Source organism: Zingiber officinale, chromosome 3A (genome assembly GCF_018446385.1).
Source record: "Zingiber officinale cultivar Zhangliang chromosome 3A, Zo_v1.1, whole genome shotgun sequence".
In the NCBI taxonomy this organism is placed as follows: Eukaryota; Viridiplantae; Streptophyta; class Magnoliopsida; order Zingiberales; family Zingiberaceae; genus Zingiber; species Zingiber officinale.
Window position 1 is genome coordinate 28,171,326 of NC_055990.1, and position 19,962 is coordinate 28,191,287.

The 19,962-nt window shown below is 41.1% G+C and overlaps 1 pseudogene; it reads left to right on the top strand.

Annotated features, from left to right (window-relative positions):
• Nucleotides 1-1,140: 1,140 nt before the first annotated feature.
• On the top strand, nt 1,141-4,805 carry LOC122050291 (annotated as a pseudogene).
• Nucleotides 4,806-19,962: the final 15,157 nt, after the last annotated feature.

Consider the following 19,962-nt stretch of genomic DNA (forward strand, 5'->3'; position numbering starts at 1 on the left):
TATGCCTACTCAGCAGTTCCACCAGCAGTACCCATTCCAGGTTATACGACAGCACCAGTGGTACCTCTTCCGGCCTATCCCTCAGTACCACCCATAGGATCAGCTCCAGTGGCTCTACCTAGTTCCGCAGCGATCCCTACTGGTATAGTTGCGGCACGAGCACGGATCCCAGCCTTAGCCGAGTCGATGAAGAGTCGATTCACATTATTCCGCGGGGAGACTGATCCGAGCATAGCTCAGTCCTGGATTGAGACTATGGAGCGGACATTCTTTTACATGGCCTGCTCCGAGTGGGAGAAGGCCGAGCTAGCTGCTTACCACCTGCGAGATAGGGCAGAGATCTGGTGGGACATACAACGCTCCATCATAGGCGATCAGCATATTACCTGGACGAGATTTCGGGAGGCATTCGAGAGTCAGTATTTTCCCCGAGCATATCAGATGACTCTTCGGCAGGATTTTCTTAGTCTGCGGCAGAATAACCGCTCAGTGATGGAGTATAATGCTGAATTTAATCGGTTGGCCAGATTCTGTCCTGAGTTAGTGGCCGATGACAGATCTCGTATGCTTCAGTTTGTCCAGGGACTGGACGGGCATCTTCAGCTGAAGATGTCTGGTTTTAGTACGTCATCATACACCGAGACACTGGATAGAGCTCTCATGATTGAGTCTACTCATCAGAGAGTGAATGCAGATAAGAAGAGGAAGCAAACTGATCGGACTTCCGGACAGAGCCAGCAGCCACAGACTACGGGACAGCAGCAGAGCAGTCGCACTCAGATGGGTCAGGGTACTTCTGGGGCATCTGGCCGACCCCAGAAGTCAGGACGATCTTCATCTGGACGTTCCCGGTCTACTCAGCGGAACCGGACACGGTCCACCGGTGATCCTCACTATACCCGATGTGGATCCCGAGATCACTTGGTTTCTGCTTGCTCCTTGGGACAATCAGTTTGCTATTATTGCAAACTGCCTGGCCACGTCATCCGAGACTGTTCGCTGAAGACTCAGCATGTAGCTTCCGGAGTTTCGGTTGCGGGAGGACAGTTTGGTCAGTCCGGGACTCAGCGAGGCGGGCCGAAAGCCCAATCTTCACACCGTCAGCAGAGGACCGCTCCCCCTGCGACAGCTGCATATGGCATGCACGGTCAGGAGCATTCCAGTGTTCTGATGGAGTCCCAGGGTTCTATTTCTGGACCTCAGTATCTGACTCAGCCATCGGCGCAGTATCAGTTACAGCTCCAGCCACCAGTTCAGTACATACTGCAGCCCATAGCCCCAGCTCTGACTCAGTATCCAGTACCGACGCAGTGGCAGGCTCAGACTCCTACACAGCAGCCTTTGGCAGTGCTACCGCCTCTACCACCGTCAGATACTGGACGAGTTCACGCGGTCACCCGAGAGGATGCACAGCGGGCCGACGGATCCGTTTTCCGCGGTACGGTTTTACTTTATGCATTTTCTGCTGATATGCTAATTGATACAGGTAGTTCACATTCTTTTATATCTTGTGCATTTATGAGAGAGATTGGTAGACTACCTTCTTGTAGACCGCGACGACTGACCGTCTCCTTACCATCTGGTGATACCTTGGATGTCACTCAGGAGGTCAGAGGTTGCCCGTTAGATTTTGGTAGCATTATACTCACGGTAGATTTGTTAGTATTGGAAATGGTCGAGTTCGATATTATCCTTGGCATGGATTGGTTGTCTGCATACCATGCCACAGTTGATTGCCAGAAGAGGGTGGTTACTTTTCGACCTCCGAACCAACCCTCTTGGGATTTCACTGGCATCAGAGACGATGGGATATCAACCATTTCTGCAATACAGGCGCAGAAACTGCTATCACATGGATGTCAGGGATTTCTATTATCGTTGATTAATACTGACGACAACAGTAGCCCTCAGCTCTCAGACGTTCCAGTGGTCCAAGAGTATCCAGACGTATTTCCGGACGAGCTTCCAGGTTTGCCTCCTCGAAGGCAAGTGGAGTTTGCTATTGAGCTGATTTCAGGGACTGCACCAGCATCGAAAGCTCCGTATCGTATGGCACCGAAAGAGTTGGACGAACTAAAGGTCCAACTCCAGGAGTTATTAGATAGGGGATTTATTCGCCCTAGTGTATCTCCGTGGGGGTCTCCAGTACTCTTCGTCAAGAAGAAGGATGGTACTCTGAGGTTGTGCATCGATTATAGGCAGCTGAATGCAGTGACTATCAGAAATAAGTACCCCTTGCCACGGATTGAGGATTTATTTGATCAGCTCAGAGATACATCAGTGTATTCTAAGATTGATCTGCGGTCTGGGTATCATCAGCTGAGAGTTAGAGATTCTGATATTCAGAAGACAGCTTTCCGCACCAGATACGGACATTACGAGTTTTTGGTAATGCCATTTGGGCTTACCAATGCTCCTGCAGTATTTATGGATCTGATGAACCGTATCTTTCTGGAGTACCTAGATCAGTTTGTCATTGTGTTTATCGATGATATATTGATCTATTCGCGTTCCGAGGAGGAGCACGCGCAGCATCTTCGCATAGTCTTGGAGACTCTTCGACGACATCATCTGTATGCGAAGTTCAGCAAGTGTGCATTTTGGCTTCCCTCAGTTGGTTTTCTAGGACACGTGGTGTCTAGCCGAGGTATTTCTGTAGATCCTCAGAAGATCGAGGCTATCACCAGCTAAGAGCAGCTTAAGTCAGTTCAGGAGATTCGTAGTTTCTTGGGCTTGGCTGGATATTACCGACGATTCGTTGAGGGTTTCTCCCGCATTGCTATGCCATTGACACGTCTGACTAGGAAGGGCGTGAAGTTCACGTGGTCAGAGGCTTGTGAGACCAGCTTCCAGGAGCTGAAGTGGAGGTTAGTATCAGCACCAGTCTTGGTTTTACCTTCTGGTGATGACGGATTAATACTTTATACAGACGCATCTCTTCAGGGCTTGGGCGCTATATTGATGCAGCACGGTAGGGTAGTCTCTTATGCTTCTCGTCAGTTGAAGGAGCATGAGAAGAACTACCCAGTACATGATTTAGAGCTAGCCGCTATTATCTTTGCTTTGAAGATTTGGCGACATCATCTTTATGGTATTACTTTTGAGATTCTTACTGATCATAAGAGTCTCAAATATATTTTCACACAGAAGGAACTCAATCTCCGACAGAGGAGATGGATGGAGTTCCTGAAGGATTATGATTGTACTATTAGCTACCATCCGGTAAAGCTAATGTGGTTGCTGATGCACTGAGCAGGAAGTCCAGAGGGACTTTAGCTTGTCACCGAGTTACCGTCACGGACTTGATTCAGGGATTCTCCGAGTTGGGCCTTGAGGAGCAGGGACAGACAGAGCAGGGTATTCTTGTTACTATGGTTGCTCAGTCGTCGATCAGGATGAGGATTCGAGAGGCCCAGGCCGGAGATCAGCATTTACAGTTCATTAGCAGCCAGATAGCTTCCGGACAGCAGACCGAGTTTACACGAGATGATGAGGGGATTGTTTATTTCCGAGGTAGATTATGTGTACCTCAGTCTCACCCGGTCATGGAGGAGTTACTTCAGGAGGCTCATCGTTCTAGATTTGCTATCCACCCAGGTGGGACCCGTATGTATCGTGATTTGAGGCGTTCCTATTGGTGGAACGGTATGAAGAAAGACATCGCAAATTTTGTAGCTAGATGTCTTGTCTGTCAGCAGGTGAAGGCCGAGCACCAGAGACCTGCTGGATTACTTCAGAGTATCCCTATTCCCGAGTGGAAGTGGGAGCACATTACTATGGATTTCGTGGTTGGGTTGCCTAGGACTCGTCGAGGCCATGATGCGATTTGGGTAATCGTTGATCGATTAACCAAATCCGCACACTTTTTAGCGATCCGGAAGACTGATTCTCTGGATCGATTAGCTGAGTTATACTGTCGAGAGATTATCAGATTGCATGGAGTTCCGTTGAGCATTATATCTGATAGAGACCCACGGTTCACGTCCCGATTCTGGCAGAGTCTGCAGCAGGCCTTAGGCACACAGCTTCGTTTCAGTACGACATTCCATCCGCAGACAGATGGACAGTCAGAGCGGACTATTCAGACATTGGAGGACTTGCTGAGGTCTTGTGTCATGGACTTCGGAGGCAGTTGGGAGGACCACCTGCCATTAGTGGAGTTCGCCTACAACAATAGCTATCATTCGGCTATCCAGATGGCACCGTTTGAGGCGTTGTATGGTAGGCCTTGTCGGACACCCATCCTCTGGGAAGAGGTTGGGGAGGCCCAGCTGATAGGACCTCAGAGAGCTCAGCAGGATGCAGAGTTAGTTCGCACTATCAGACGGAGGATGTTAGAGGCTCAGGACCGTCAGAAGAGTTATGCTGATTAGAGACGGAGACCTCTGGAGTTCTCCATTGGTGATCACGTATTTCTTAGAGTTTCACCCACGAAAGGGGTGAAGAGATTTGGTCTCCGAGGTAAGCTAGCTCCCCGATATATTGGACCATTCCAGATCTTGGAGAGGATTGGAGCAGTAGCTTACCGTCTGGCGCTACCACCATCTCTAGCTGGCATTCACGATGTATTCCATGTATCTATGCTGAGGAGATACATATCTGATCCGGCACATGTTCTGTCAGATATATCTGTTCCTATTCAGCCTGATGTTACTTACGAGGAGGTTCCGGTGCGGATTCTGGACCATAGAGAGCGTCAGCTGCGGAACAAGACTGTCCGACTGGTTAAAGTCAGATGGCAGCATCATTTTGACGAGGAGGCTACATGGGAGCTCGAGGATACGATCCGAGCTCGATACCCTCATCTTTTTGCTTGAGGTATGTGGGTTAGAGTTCCTTTCAGCATTTATACTGCATGGTTATACTTCAGTGTTTGCTGTTGGTTAAAGCGAAATTTGGGGACCAAATTTTTATTAGTAGGGGAGGATGTGAGATCTCGGAAAAATTTAAATAAATAAGGTTATTTGGGAAATAGCCTTATAGAATTTTCCGAAATTTTTAGAAATTTTCTGGGAATTTTTCGGAGCTCGTACGGAGGGTTTTGAGGGGATCAACTTTGGGTTCGGATAAAGCCTATTTAGGATACCCGTTTAAGTGAGGAAATGTGTTAATATATAAATTCATTTCCTTTATTTCTTTTCTCCCCCAAACCCCATTGCCGATCCTTCTCTTTCCCCGATCTCCTCCCCTCTCTGCCCCGACGCGAGCCGACCTCCCCTCTTCTTCTCTGTTCCTCTCTCGCGGATCACTCGACGCCAAGGCCGAAGGAGACTCATCACCGGAGCTCAACGGTGCCGAGGAGCTGGATCTGATCGGGGGGTTCTGTCCGGCGGATTTGGAGGCCGATCGTCGAAGGCGCTGTGGCTAGGGCACGGTGAGAGACAGATCATGCATCGTCTCCCATCGGTAGACCATTCCTCTTCGCTCCTCACGCTGGACACAGTGTGATTACCCTTTTTGCTGGCCGGATTAGACCGAGCGGCATCACCTAGTAGTGATCTTGGAGGCAGGGCATCGCCGGATTGCGTCTCCTTCCACCATCGGCCACCGAAGCTTAGAGAGGTGCCCTAGTCCGGAATTGTGCCACTCGATTGTCTGCGAGGGTAAGCTAGACTCAACCGAAACCCGTCTTGTCAATTTCCCTCTTGATTCATCATCGGATTCTTGTTGATTCACGGATCAATGCTCTGTTCTGGTTTGGGAAAGGAATCGGATCACGTTCTTGCTGTTCCCTTGATCAAATCTGATCCTCTTCTCTTTGTGGCTGATTTAGGTCACGGATTGGGTGACACCTCCTGGATACAATCGGTTGAGGTAAGATTAGGGTGTTGTTTGATCTATGATTTCCATGGTGTAATCTAATATGTGCTATGTGATCTTCAATCTTAATCTGATCAATGAATTCTAGCTTAATTCATTGCTTCATCCGGTTTATTCCAGTGAGGACCTGTTCTGTGGATTGCTCTATGATCCAACAATATATTGTTTCAACAACAACTCGATTAGAGCAGTGAGGTCCTGTTGTTGTGGTGTTGGGAAGGTGATCGTGAAGTGATTTTAGCAGCAACCTTGATCCAGCAAGCAATAGGGGCTGTGAATCGAGGTATGTGAAGAGATTTTTATACATGTTAATTGTAGATTTTGTGTTGGTTGGAATATTGTGATTAGATTTAATTGCTTAGAGTTAATCTAATGGAAGGAATAGGGTTAAGATAGTTAACCCTAGTCAACCGTTGGATTCCTAATCTAATAGGTGATTAAGGATTAGGTAACTAATCCTAATTAACCATTAGATTAATTAGGTAGATTGAGGTTGTGTTGTTTAGGATTTTACCCTAATTTAGTATTAGGGATTTTATTTAGCTATTCATTTGGATTTAGCTAAATAAAATATTTATATGTGTTTGACGCAGGACGCCGATTCGAGACAGGCGTCTCGACTTCGGATTTGGATTGTACCTTCTATTTGAGGCGGGTACCCTTTGACTTATCTCTTGATAGTGTCTTTTGATATGTGCAGTTTATATATACTTGCTAGTGATTGGTAGATTTAGCACTTCCCTGGTTATAGGTTATTCGATACTTGTAGACGGTTACTAGTGATTGGTAGTTCAACACTTCCCCTGGATTTAGGGTTAGTTGATACCTATCACATACTTCATCTGCTAGTTGCTTTACTTCAGGATTGGATATTTTATCTCTTGCCATGTGTATATATGTTCATAGAGGTGCATATCTATAGTGCTCTACTCTACTGGATTAGTTGCTTTACATGTGTGATACATGCTCTTGGATTCATGATACTTACATCATTGTATATGTGATGTCTTTGGATTTATGCTGTTTATATCATGGTTATAGTTATATGTGTTTACCTTTTTGACACGCACATATATGGAGGAGGCTTTGTTCAGGTATGTCATATTGTAGCCGCATGCACCATATCGCATGATTGCATGCTGGGCGATTGACGACTCCATTATTGTTGAGCTCGTCGGCCGGCTACATAGGCCTGCACACAACGTGTTCACTGCATGGGTAGTGGCACAGCACAGTAGGGTGTGTATGGCAGTAGCTCTGTAGGTGCTCATGGGTAGCATGATACAGCGGGGTTGCAGCCGGGATCCCTCCCCGTCATCGCGTACCGGGAGTTGAGAGCATTGCGCTCCCTCACTATGTTTGAGGTAGGAGGATAGGTGTACTCCGACAGCATCCCGTCCACTCGGTCACTCTTCAGGGGCAGTGATGGCAGAGTGCACGGTGTCACAGCCCTACCCACTCGGTCTCACCATTGTGTGTGAGATGGCTGACTGGTTGACAGGGGTGACCATGTCATATTGCATCATATGCACGGATTGCATTCGTTATGATTGATGCATTTTGGTGATTGCATATGATTGACATGCATACAGGATACATGCTTTTGCTCTGACTATTTTTATCTCTGTATGTTGACAGTCAGTTGCCCAAGCCTCGCAGGTGAGTACAGTTTATTTCAGTTATGCCTCTTCTTATTATTCTTGCTATAGACTGTACTACATGCCTATTGTTGGTTACTGCATTTTATTCAGTTATGCATATGTGTTATACTGATAGGAGACTATACTATAGGCTTTATGGTTTAGGAGGCTGTACCTTAGGATATTACTGGTAGTTATATATTGCTGTACATGTCTATTGGATTACCTGCTGAGTTCATTGAACTCACCCCGTTTTTATTACCATTTCAGGTTGAGGCCGTCGGGGAGATTCCAGTCGCTAGCCCCATTATCGCGAGGATTTTCTTTGTCGGATTATATTTTGCTTTTGCACCTTATATACTTGTATTGTGGGTTTGTATTGTGGACTTTACATTGAACATTCGGGTTTGCTACTTTTGTTTTCCGCTGCGGTTGTATTTTCATTACTTCGTGGATTTGTTTTCTTCGTTGTAGTGGAGTAGGCTGTTTACATATATCTTCGGGGTTCTATATCGTCTTTCCTTATTAAACTGCGTGGATTGATTATATATTATATCTGTGTGGAATGTTGATATAAACTGCGTGGTTTGTTTCTTAATTGTATTGTATTATTCCGGCCGTGTGTGGCCGAGGTATAGAGATATATGTATACTGAGTTTCATATTGTCCGCCATACAGGGGAGATGCTGTCGAAATTTCTTCGGACAGGGACTACCTGGGGCGTGACATCGTGACTAGATTTCGGTCTCGGAAAGACGGAATCTAAGTCATACTCTCTTTATCCATCTGTTGAACTTTAACTGTGCTAACAATTTGTTTTACAGGATGTATATTTGCCTCGGACTAACTTTGTTTTGCAGGAAAAAGGAGTCTTTCTGGAACAAGGTGGTCCGGGCGCCCGGAGGGGATCCGGGCGCCCGGAAGGGATCCGGGCGCCCGGAAGGCGAATTTTATCCAGCCAAGTCGTCGCCACGTGGAGCATCTTGGTTTGAGCAGTTACGTCACACTCCAGGCGCCCGGAAGGGATCCAGGCACCCGGAACAGCATATAAAAGAAGCCCCAGGCAGGAGCTTCAAAAATCAATTTTTACTGAGAACTCTTCTACTGCTGGTCTTGCTGCTCGACGTTCAAGTGCGACGTCAACAACGCTCCGACAAAAGTGCTCCTCCGGTGTTTATTTAATTTTTCTTTGTCGGTATTGCTTTATTATTACTAGCATTTCCTGTACTTATTCTGTAATCATATTTCGACTTGTTAGTGATTGCTCAACGAAAGTGGTCAAGGACCACGGGCCTTCGAGTAGGAGTCGTCACAGGCTCCGAACGAAGTAAAACCATTGTGTCTATTTTATTTTTCCGCTGCGTTTATACTCCTCTTTTTCGAATCGATATTCACCCCCCCTCTATCGAATCTAACGGTCCTACAATTATAAGCTTAATTAAAATATGCACTATAAGCCTACATAAAAATCTACACTATAAGCTTAATTAAAAATCTGCACTATAGGCTTAATTAAAAATCTGCACTACAAGCTTAATTAAAATCTGCACTATAAGCCTACATAAAAATCTGCACTATAAGCTTAATTAAAATCTGCATTATAGGCTTAATTAAAAATCTGCACTATAAGCGCTTCTAATGTTTCGAATTCAAGAAGAACAAAGGTCTGAAACTACTCCTACTGCAGGTGAGAAGCACTTACCTTGCTTCTTGGACTCACAACCGAACAAGAAGGGCTTCTAGGACCTTGGTCGGCCGCCGGAGATGATGCCCTAACTCCCTTTTGTTTTCTGCCCGAGCTCCGCCATCGTACGCAGAAGAGAAGGAGAGAATGGTTTAAGTCACGGGAAAACAGAGCATCAACTTATCCCTTTTTATAATTTAATATTTATGTTAACTCCTTAAATAAATTTTTCTAACTTTTCTAAATAGATTTGTCCGTTTGCATTTTTGGTCTGCCGGATTTGCCCTCGATCAGAGGTTGCGGGTTCGATTCCTCAGCCAAACCCTTTTTTCTCCTATTTATTTCCTATTTATTAATTACTACTTAACTAAATTTTGTTCCTTTTTTTAATCAGTATCGCTCGCTGGAACACTTGGTAATCTGCGCTTTGTTAAAATCAGGGGTCGCGGGTTCGATTCCTCAGCTGAACCCTTTTTATTCCAATTTATCTCTTATTCTTTAACTACTACTTAAATAGAATTTTCTCCGTCTTTAATCTGTAATGTCCGCTGGAACAGTTGGTCAGCCGCGTGTTGCTTAAAGCTTGGCTCGTGGATTCAAATCTCGGTTGCAACCTTTTTCTTCCTATTATTTCCTATTATCAACTTCTACTACTTAAATACATTTCATGCTTCTTTTTATCAGCAACCACTGCTTGCACACTTGGTCAGCCGGACTCGCTTAAAGTTGGTTCGGCCGGAGGTCTCGGGTTCGAATCTCGGCTTGGATATTTTTTTGTCGAAACTTCTTTCGTTTAGTAAAAATACCAAACGACCTCCAAAAATTACATAAAAATTCTCTAAAAATTTCTAAAATTCTCTAGAATATTTCTAAAGTATTTCTAAATATTTTATAACCATTATTAGGACTCGTAATGAGGAAATTTGGGTCATTATAATTCCCCATATCTTATAAAAAGTTCGCCTCGAACTTAGAATAATTCCGGATATTTCCGTCTCATACTGTCCTCACGCTCCCAAGTAACTTCCTCGTGCTTCTGGTTCTGTCAGATGACCTTTACTAGTGGTACTTCTTTGTTCCTTAGTCTCTTAACTTTCCTATCCACTATCACCCATAACGTCTCTGTCCTTTTGGTTCTCCTGTACTCGGTCCTCAGTACAAGCGGTACGAGGATGTCCTCTTCTTGACATCTAGTTATGTAGAAAGAAACTAAGTAGAATTCTTAACTTTATAAGCATTTCTAAACATCTCCCTATTATGTACATATAATCTAATACTTATAAAGATTTCTCTTTACTGTAAAGAATAAAGAAAACATACTAAAAAAAAAAATTTAAATACTTTCTTACTTGAAGACGGCAAGGTTGGTGCTGATATGTGATGTAGGAGAATAGGAACTGCTCTGATACCAACTGTAACACCCCACCCTCCTCACTACTGGTCTGCGAGGGCGGAGCGCTACTAGACTACTAACTTATCTTAACTAACATTGCACACATGTTGATAGTAATTCCTAAAACTCTCGGAGAACTCAAAACTTACAATTAACTTGCAGCGGAAGACTAAATGACTCATCTAATGTATTCTACTCAACTCTTTGTTAATAAATGACAATCTTAATAAATTCTTATGCTAAATCCCAAGGCTTCTATAGTCCAGGCATCACACATCCATCCGCACCTCATTGTCGCCTTCCTTTGCTATAACTTTTCCTTTCCTTTATATGCAGTAAGAGGAAATGCAACTATAAGCAAAATTGTTTAGTAAGGGCTATCTAACTCACAAAAACTCGATATGCATGTACATATATCTATAACATGAACTAACTGAATGCTTAATGAAGACTACTCATATTCATCGAATAGTAAAGGAATCAAACAGGCTGAAATGCTAAACATGTAAAGCTACTCATGCTCTTCTAATTAGCAAAGATCAGTAAGCTTATCTAAATAACATGCTAGCATAAAAGAAAACTAAACTTGCTGATTTAAAACAAAATGAAACTTATTTCATTTGTTCTAAACTTATTCTTTTATTCCACTTGTTTAAAACTTATACTTTAATACTTTTATACTTATGTGAAACTTATTTTACTTGTTCAAAAGCTTATATTTATAATACTTCAAAATAATAATCAACTTTCTTCTTGGGCCCGGCAACTGTACTTGCTATGCGCGCATCCCTAACTAGACCCGAGATAGGTGATCCCGAATCTAGTAGAGTTTACTAGGTTATCTAAACCTAGGGACGACTATGGGAGCCCAACCCAAGGACAACTGAGTGTCCAGAACAGTGCCACTGATAAAAGTAAAATACTGATTTATAACATGATTTATCTTAATTACTTCTTCTTTAAATGCCTTGGCATTTTAAAGAGCACCTTGTGTGCCAAAATCCCTAAAGTCTTGACTTTGGGATCTACTTAAGGCCTTGGCCTTTTTCTTTCTTTTCTTTATCTTTCTTATACTTGTTAATATCTCTAATAAAAGAATGCTTCTTTAAAAACTGAAATGTTTAAACAAATTCTAATTTTGAAATGCATAAATAAAAATCTGCATACTATGCTAATCAAAATTCTGCATACTATACTAATCAAGATTCTGCATTTTATGCTACACAATTTTTGCATACTATGCAAACATAAATTCTGCACTATAATACTTAACCAAACTGCTATATAATCTTTTCTTTAAAAACTGCACTTTAAGTTCCACAAAAAATCTGCACTATAAACTTTAAAGAAATCTGCACCATAAGCTCTTAAGAAATCTGCACTACAAGCTCTAAAGAAATCTGCTATAAAGAAATCTGCATTTTAAGCTCTAAAAAATCTGCACTACAAGTTTAACTAAAATCTGCACTATAAGCTTACATAAAAATCTGCACTATAAGCTTAATTAAAATCTGCATTATAGGCTTAATTAAAATCTGCACTATAAGCTTACATAAAAATCTGCACTATAAGCTTAATTAAAATCTGCACTATAGGCTTAATTAAAATCTGCACTATAAGCTTAATTAAAATCTGCACTACAAGCTTAATTAAAATCTACACTATAAGCTTACATAAAAATCTGTATTATAAGCTTAATTAAAAGTCTACACTATAAGCTTAATTAAAATCTGCACTATAAGCTTAATTAAAATCTGCACCATAAGCTTACATAAAAATCTGCATTATAAGCTTAATTAAAATCTGCATTATAAGCCTACATAAAAATCTGCACTATAAGCTTAATTAAAAATCTACACTATAGGCTTAATTAAATATCTGCACTACAAGCTTAATTAAAATCTGCACTATAAGCCTACATAAAAATCTGCACTATAAGCTTAATTAAAATCTGCACCATAGGCTTAATTAAAAATCTGCTCTATAAGCGCTTCTCATGCTTCGAATTCAAGAAGAACAAAGGTCTGAAACTACTCCTATTGCAGGTGAGAAGCACTTACCTTGCTTCTTGGACTCACAACCGAACAAGAAGGGCTTCTAGGACCTTGGTCGGCCGCTGGAGACGATGCCCTAACTCCCTTTTGTTTTCTACCCGAGCTCCCCCATCATACGCAGAAGAGAAGGAGAGAATGGTTTAAGTCACGGGAAAATAGATCATCAACTTATCACTTTTTATAACTTAATATTTCTGTTAACTCCTTAAATAAATTTTTCTAACTTTTCTAAACAGATTTGTCCGTTTGCATTTTTGGTCTGCCGGATTTGCCCCCTGTTAGAGGTTGCGGGTTCGATTCCTCAGCCGAACCCTTTTTTCTCCTATTTATTTTCTATTTATTAATTACTACATAACTAAATTTTGTTCCTTCTTTTAATCAGCATCGCTCGTTGGAACACTTGGTAATATGTGATTTGCTAAAATCAGGGGTTGCGGGTTCGATTCCTCAGACGAACCATTTTTATTCCAATTTATCTCTTATTCTTTAACTACTGCTTAAATAGAATTTTCTCCGTCTTTAATCTATAATGTCCGCTGGAATAGTCGGTCAGCCACGCGTTGCTTAAAGCTTGGCTCGTGGATTCAAATCTTGGCTGCAACCTTTTTCTTCCTATTATTTCCTGTTATCAACTTCTACTACTTAAATACATTTCATGCTTCTTTAATTAGCAACCACTGCTTGCACACTTGGTCAGCCGGACTCGCTTAAAGCTTGGTTCGGCCGGAGGTCTCGGGTTCGAATCTCGGCTTGGACATTTTTTTGTCGAAACTTCTTTCGTTTAGTAAAAATATCAAACGACCTCCAAAAATTATATAAAAATACTCTAAAAATTTCTAAAAATCTCTAGAATATTTCTAAATTATTTCTAAATATTTTTAACCACTATTAGGACTCATAATGAGGAAATTTGGGTCGTTACAGATCAAAGCTTGATCGGTCGACCGAACCAGAGGATTGGTCGACCGAACCCTGATGATTCAACATAGTTCAGATCGAGTAGAAGCAAAGAAGGAAGTGTGACTGATCGGTCGACTAAAACAGGGGATCGGTCCATCAAACAAATCATCACTTAATGACGCATTAATTCTAGATCTCGGTGACCAGGGAAGGATCTCTGTTTGGTCGACCGAACATGGGAATCGGTCGACTAAACACTTAATTGTCATTAAATGCCAAAGATCGAATCAGCATCAAATCACAGCGAAGATGGAAGGGAACTGGTTCGGTCGACCGAACCTAAGGATTGGTCTACTGAACGTCGAAGACTCTTATAAAAGTGAGCTCGAGGTCTGAGGCTGAGTAATGAAATCAGATTCGTTCAAAGTTCATCTCTGTGCAAGCTGTTGTTAGTGCTACTACTCTTCTACGCATCCATCAAGCAAGCTGTTGTACCATCCAAGAAGTACTGATCGAGATGCATCTTCTATCTAAGTAATCGGTATATTTATTTAGCTTGTTTTGTACTTAATCTAAAGTAAGATAGTAGGCTGTTACTATCTTACTCATTTCATTGTACGATCTACTAAGGTTTTCGGAGAAAAGAGTTTTAGTGGGTTGCCCATCGGTGCGATCAAGGATCACGAGTCTTGGAGTAGGAGTCGACCTAGGCTCCGAACCAAGTAACCGAACCTGTTTTTTATTTTCCGCTACACGACTTTGATTTAAACAAGTATAAGAAAAGTTTTTAAAAGCACAATATTCACCCCCTCTATCATACTATTTCGATCTTACAATTGGTATTAGAGACTGGTAGCTATAAAATTACTTAACCATTTTTCAAGTATTTTTTAAAAACTTTTTCTTTTTCTTTAGAAGTTTTGTTACTCTTAAGAAATACTTTTTATTCTTAATCCCACACTACTAATCTCAAGATGAAAGTCTTGGAAATTTGTTTTCTATTTCTTTTCTTGTAAGAATGTCGACATCCTATCAAGAAGGCAGAAGCATCTATGAACCTCTGCCGTTCGATAAAATCTACTTCAATTCCTAGAGGTAAATAATGGAATGTTTCTGTAAAATACCAAATCAGATAATAATTAAATAATAAGGTTTAATAGGCTAATAGCCTTAACGAAATTTTTAGAAATTTTTAGAATTTTTTCTGAAATTAATCGGAGCTCGTACGACGTATTTAGAGGGGATGCACTTATGGGCTCGAGAAAAACCTATTTGGAATACCCATAAGTGGGAGTTGATTAAGGAATCAACTTAGGGTTTAATTGTATTAAACCTAAGTATAGTTATAAAAAACTCCTCAGCCCTAAATTTCTTACCCAACATCTCCTTCCCCCTCTCCACCGCTGCACCTCCCTCTCCTCCACCAAGGGCTGGTGGCTCCATCCTTCACCACCGCCGGATGTCCTGTCCTCTCTTCCCCCTCTCCATCTTCTTCTACGTTCATCCAAATCCAGTTTTGATGCCAAACTTCTCCTCACAGACAGAAGGCAGAGACATCTCCGATCACCTTCATCCGCCGACCTCTTCTCCTCACGAGAGCACCAAAGCCATGACTCTTTCTCCCTTGCACGAGCACCCCTGGATGCTGCCGGCCTCACCTCCTCATGCTAGCATCAAAGACGCTGCACCATCGCAGGTTGCAACGAACCAGCAACCAACGGGACGCCTCTCCATCACTTGCTGTCGTGCCCTAATACTGAGTCCCCTGGTGATTTCCTTCTTCGTCGGTCAATAGGGTTCGTTGAGGTGGGTTCCAGCCGGAGAGGAAGTTGTGGACACAAGCTTTGGTAAGGCACTTCGTTTTAGATCCTAGGGTTGTAGAGATCTTGATTGTGGTTTCTGATTTGGGAAGTTTGTGCTAATTAGGATGGTTGATCTTGTAGCTTTGGCCATGGATTTCTGCAGCTTTGCTCAAGCCACAGTAGCTTCACCAGCAGCTAGTCCTGATGGGTATCTCAGCTGATCATCATGAGTTGCCATCGTAGAGGAAGTCCAATGTTTGATTTAGAAAATGAACTAAATTTGAATAGATTAATTAGTTGATTAATCTACATCTCATTGATAACCTCAGATTGATTGGGAATTTATAAATGGAGATTTGTTATCAGATTAGGGTGGTTGACAATTGATCATCATAGATTTGATTTTGGATCATTAGGTGTATTAACAAAAGATTATTTTGATTAATTAGTTATCCATGTTCATGATGGATAGTAGCATGTGTATAATCAATAGTTGGATGCTAGCTCATTCTTATTGGTAGGATAATCAATTATAGTGATAAGAGCTAATGGATTAGTTGGATTGCTAGTTTCATGTATGGATTGGATAATTGGAGTATGTAAACAAGAATGGTTAACTAATTGAACTGGATTAATTTATAAGGAGAATAGTTGTGAAAGAAATGTTGGATACATGATGAGATTTGCTAAATGGTACTTCTTTTTGCAGGATTAATGAGATTGGTTAACTATCAGATTTGGAGTTATAATTGAAATGGAATTAATGTATAGATTCCTAATCAAATTAGGGTTTAGTTAGCTATTCGGTTCATGATAACTTAAGCTAATTAGTTCATACTTGATTAGTTATATCATACATTATGTGATCGCAGGATTTTGGATTTGAGACGAGCTGCTTGACATAGAGATTGTCTAATACGATATACGTATAAAGGTAGGTACTTCTTACTTTGTCTCTTTAGTTCTTTGAACTTGGTACATGAGCTATTTTTGGATAAGGACTGTTTTACCTTTACTCCACTCTTATTTTTTCTACGCTTGATACTTCCACTCAATATTTGAGATATTCGTTTCTCTATCTATACAGTCTCTCGTTGTTATCCATGATACGTAGCAGATACTAGATACTATGTTTTCATGTTTGATTGTTGTTTATTTATGTACCGTATTGAGCATGCTAGCTTCATGTAGCATACCTAATTTCTGCTTATATTTGTATGATGACTATTGCATTTTGCACATCATATCATTGCATGCATGTCAACGACAAATTCTCCCTTGTGGTCGAGAGAGTCGTTGACTAGGGCCACACGCTCAGCCACTTGAGAGAGTGGTAGCTGGAGTAGATGTCGCTTGTCCTATCGTGCTTCCACTCGCTCAACCATAAGTAGTGATAGCTGGAGTTGCGAGCAGCAGGGACCCCCGTCGCAGACGTAGCTAGTTAGCTACTATGCAACTGTCCCCTCGGCCACTCGAGAGAGTGGTAGCTAGAGTGGTGTACAGTCTGTCACTGACCCGACCTCTCGACCATACATGGGCCATGGTGTAGAGAGGTGGGCGGGAGTGACCATCCGTGCATACGCTGTTATTATACTTGCTTTGACATCTGTTGTTTACATATATTGTTATTGCTTACTTATACTGCCATCGTTTACTGCTGTTGTTCACTTATGCTTATATGCTTACTTATGTTGAGATATACACTCGTTGTAGGTGTTTTGACACTGGTTTATTTATTGGTAAAATGGATACATCTCACATATTTACCTCTGTAGTTATAGGCAGTACTGTAGCAGATTTGTGTCACCCCTGACCTTCTATTGTTAGCGTAGGATATGACTTCAGGAATGAACATTTATTTTGACATCATGGTAGTATCTGCTATCTTTCCTTATGAGACTATATACTGTTGACACCCTTTATTTGTAAGTTATGTTCATGCACTATCTGTCTATTACCTGCTGAGTCCCTGTACTCACCACCTCGCAAACTGGTTTTCTTTCGCCAAGTAACAGGTAGATGATTGAGAAGTTGCTTGGAGGTTCCTGGCTGCTAGTCCCACGTCGCATCTGAGATCAATTTTTTATGTTATTTTGTATTATGCTTTCGATACATTGTGTTTGGTCTTGATATTATGTGATGTTATTTGGTTTATGATTTTAAGCCTTGTGGTCAGATTTTTATTATATTTTGTATTGTGGTACAAGTCATGCCTGATAGGACCTTTGCGTATGGCTAGAGGGGGGGGGGGGTGAATAGTCTTTCTTTGATTTTTCACCTACAATTTGTTAGCGAAAGCACAAATAGAAATGAAATTGAAAAACAATAAGAGAACAAGGCTAACTTCTCGATTTACTTGGTCTCCACCGCCTTGAGGTGACTAATCCAAGGCACGCACACACCCAATCAAGCTTCACAAAGATCTTCTCCTTTTCATTCCAAGAGTGACGGTGGAGAAACCTTTACAAGATGATCTCCTCCTTTTACAAGATTTTTAATAAGCTTAGGGAGGAGAGAATAAGAGTAGTAAGGCTTGGAGGTCACTTGGAAAGCTTAAACAGTAATTTCGAATCAGGTAAGTTGTTCTCTCCAAGCTTCCAACTTTATATACAGTATGCTGGAATTCTCGATACCAGTCGACTGATGAAACATGCAGTCGACTGGTAGCACACAACGGCTACTGTTCTGTTCGAATCTGTGGAGATCTTGTGCGTCATCATCCCAATGGTATTATACGAGTCGACTGATAAAACATGCAGTCGACTGGTGTAGTTGACTGCATGTTTTAGCAGTCGACTGGTGTCTGTGAACTGAGTGAACAGAGACATTCTGTTCGCTCCCAGTCGACTGCATCAGTCGACTGGTGTCCGGAGTTGCCCTTGAAGTCTTCCTCCTCAGCCTTTGTCCCTCAAATGCACTCAAGCTTGCAGCTATTCTTCGTGCCATCCTTCACATTACTTTGAGGTTCACTTCCCTTCACTCCGGTTGTTTCTTGTCCGTGGTCCCTCGGATGCACCATCCTTCACCAATCTTCAAGAACCTGATCCATGAAACTTTCCAAGCTTGTGCAATCTACCAAGTCCTGCACAACTTAAGTACATATTAGAACCAATATAAATCATAACTTAAACCCTTTGACACACACATCAAAAATAAAGATCGCCTCATTTAATCCTAAGTTGATTGTATCAACAATGTCGACATGCAGTAAGTTATTATCTGGAATGGTTTGTGTATATACCAGCCGTGTAGGCTGAGCATTTATTGTTTTGTCTTCCGCTGTGTTTAATTCCAGCCATGTGGGCTGTTATTAACTGCGTAGTTGTTTTCACTTTGTCCAGCGGGTAGGCTGAGAATATTAACTGCATGGTTGTTTCATTTTGTCCAGCCGGGTAGGCTGAGTATATTAACTGCGTGGTTGTTTTATATTTATTACTTGTGGATGTATGTATATATGCTTCATATTGTCACCGGTACAGGGGAGATGTTGTCGAAATTTTATCGGTAGGGACTCCTCTGGGGCGTGACAGTTTCGTTGGAAGCAATAATTTCGACAATTGGATTTCACTAAGACAACCTTCTTGAAACTCAGGATCGAACACAAAGGTAATGAATATGTTAATAAATATTTTGCCTAATGAAGTCTTGTGTCAATTAGAAGGTTACAATAACACATTCAAGATGTGGACTAAATTGATCAAGCTTCGTGAGACTTTGTCGAGGCTAGAAGATCAAGGTGAAAGTGAGTCCGAATCCAGAGAGCTATCCTCAGAGACAAATTTAGAAGATCAAGACCAAATCAACTTCATGACACTGATCGTCGAAGAGGAGACAGATGGATTCGAACCCGAGCCTGACCAAACACTGGAGCCTGAATCCGAAATGATAATGGTCAAGGGGGAGAATCCTAATGAGGATTCAAAAGGTGATATTGTAAATACAAAATTTAAAGAACACATAACATGTTTTAATTGCAGAGAAAAAGGACATTAGAAAAATAAGTGTCCAAAGAACCAATTTGCACAACCGGAGGCAAAGGAGGAACCGATGCATAGAGTCCGAAAAATGAAGGACCACATCGAATGTTTCAAGTGCAAAAAGATGGGACACTACAAATCTCAATGCCCGGAAAGAAGATCTAAGGATCCAGGGGGAACAATTAAGGTAAAACAATTTATTTTACATGAAAAATTATATGCTCTAGATCCTTCTTGTTTGAATTGTACTATGAATTTAAAAAAGCATGAAAAATCCTACATTACTTAACAAAACTAATTTAATTAATAAAAACTTAATTAATTCAAATGTGACTAAAATTGATCAATTCAACCCAAACATTAATCAATATCTAGATCTAGTTAATCAATTTTTTTTATTCAAGATAATTTGAATTTAAATCAAAATAATAATTATCTAAAATTAACTAACAATAAACAAAATTTAACTAAAAATTTAGAAAATAAAAATAAGAAACTAAACTATAAATTAAATACCAAATTAAATTTTAGAAAACTAGAAAAACAAAATAATATTTTGAAAAATAAAATTAATAAATTAAAAAACATTATTAATAATTTTATTAACTCACAAAATCTAGATTTAAGTTATAAATCAAAACCAAATCTAAAACAAAACTCCCACAAACCTAATTATAATCATGTATCCTTTA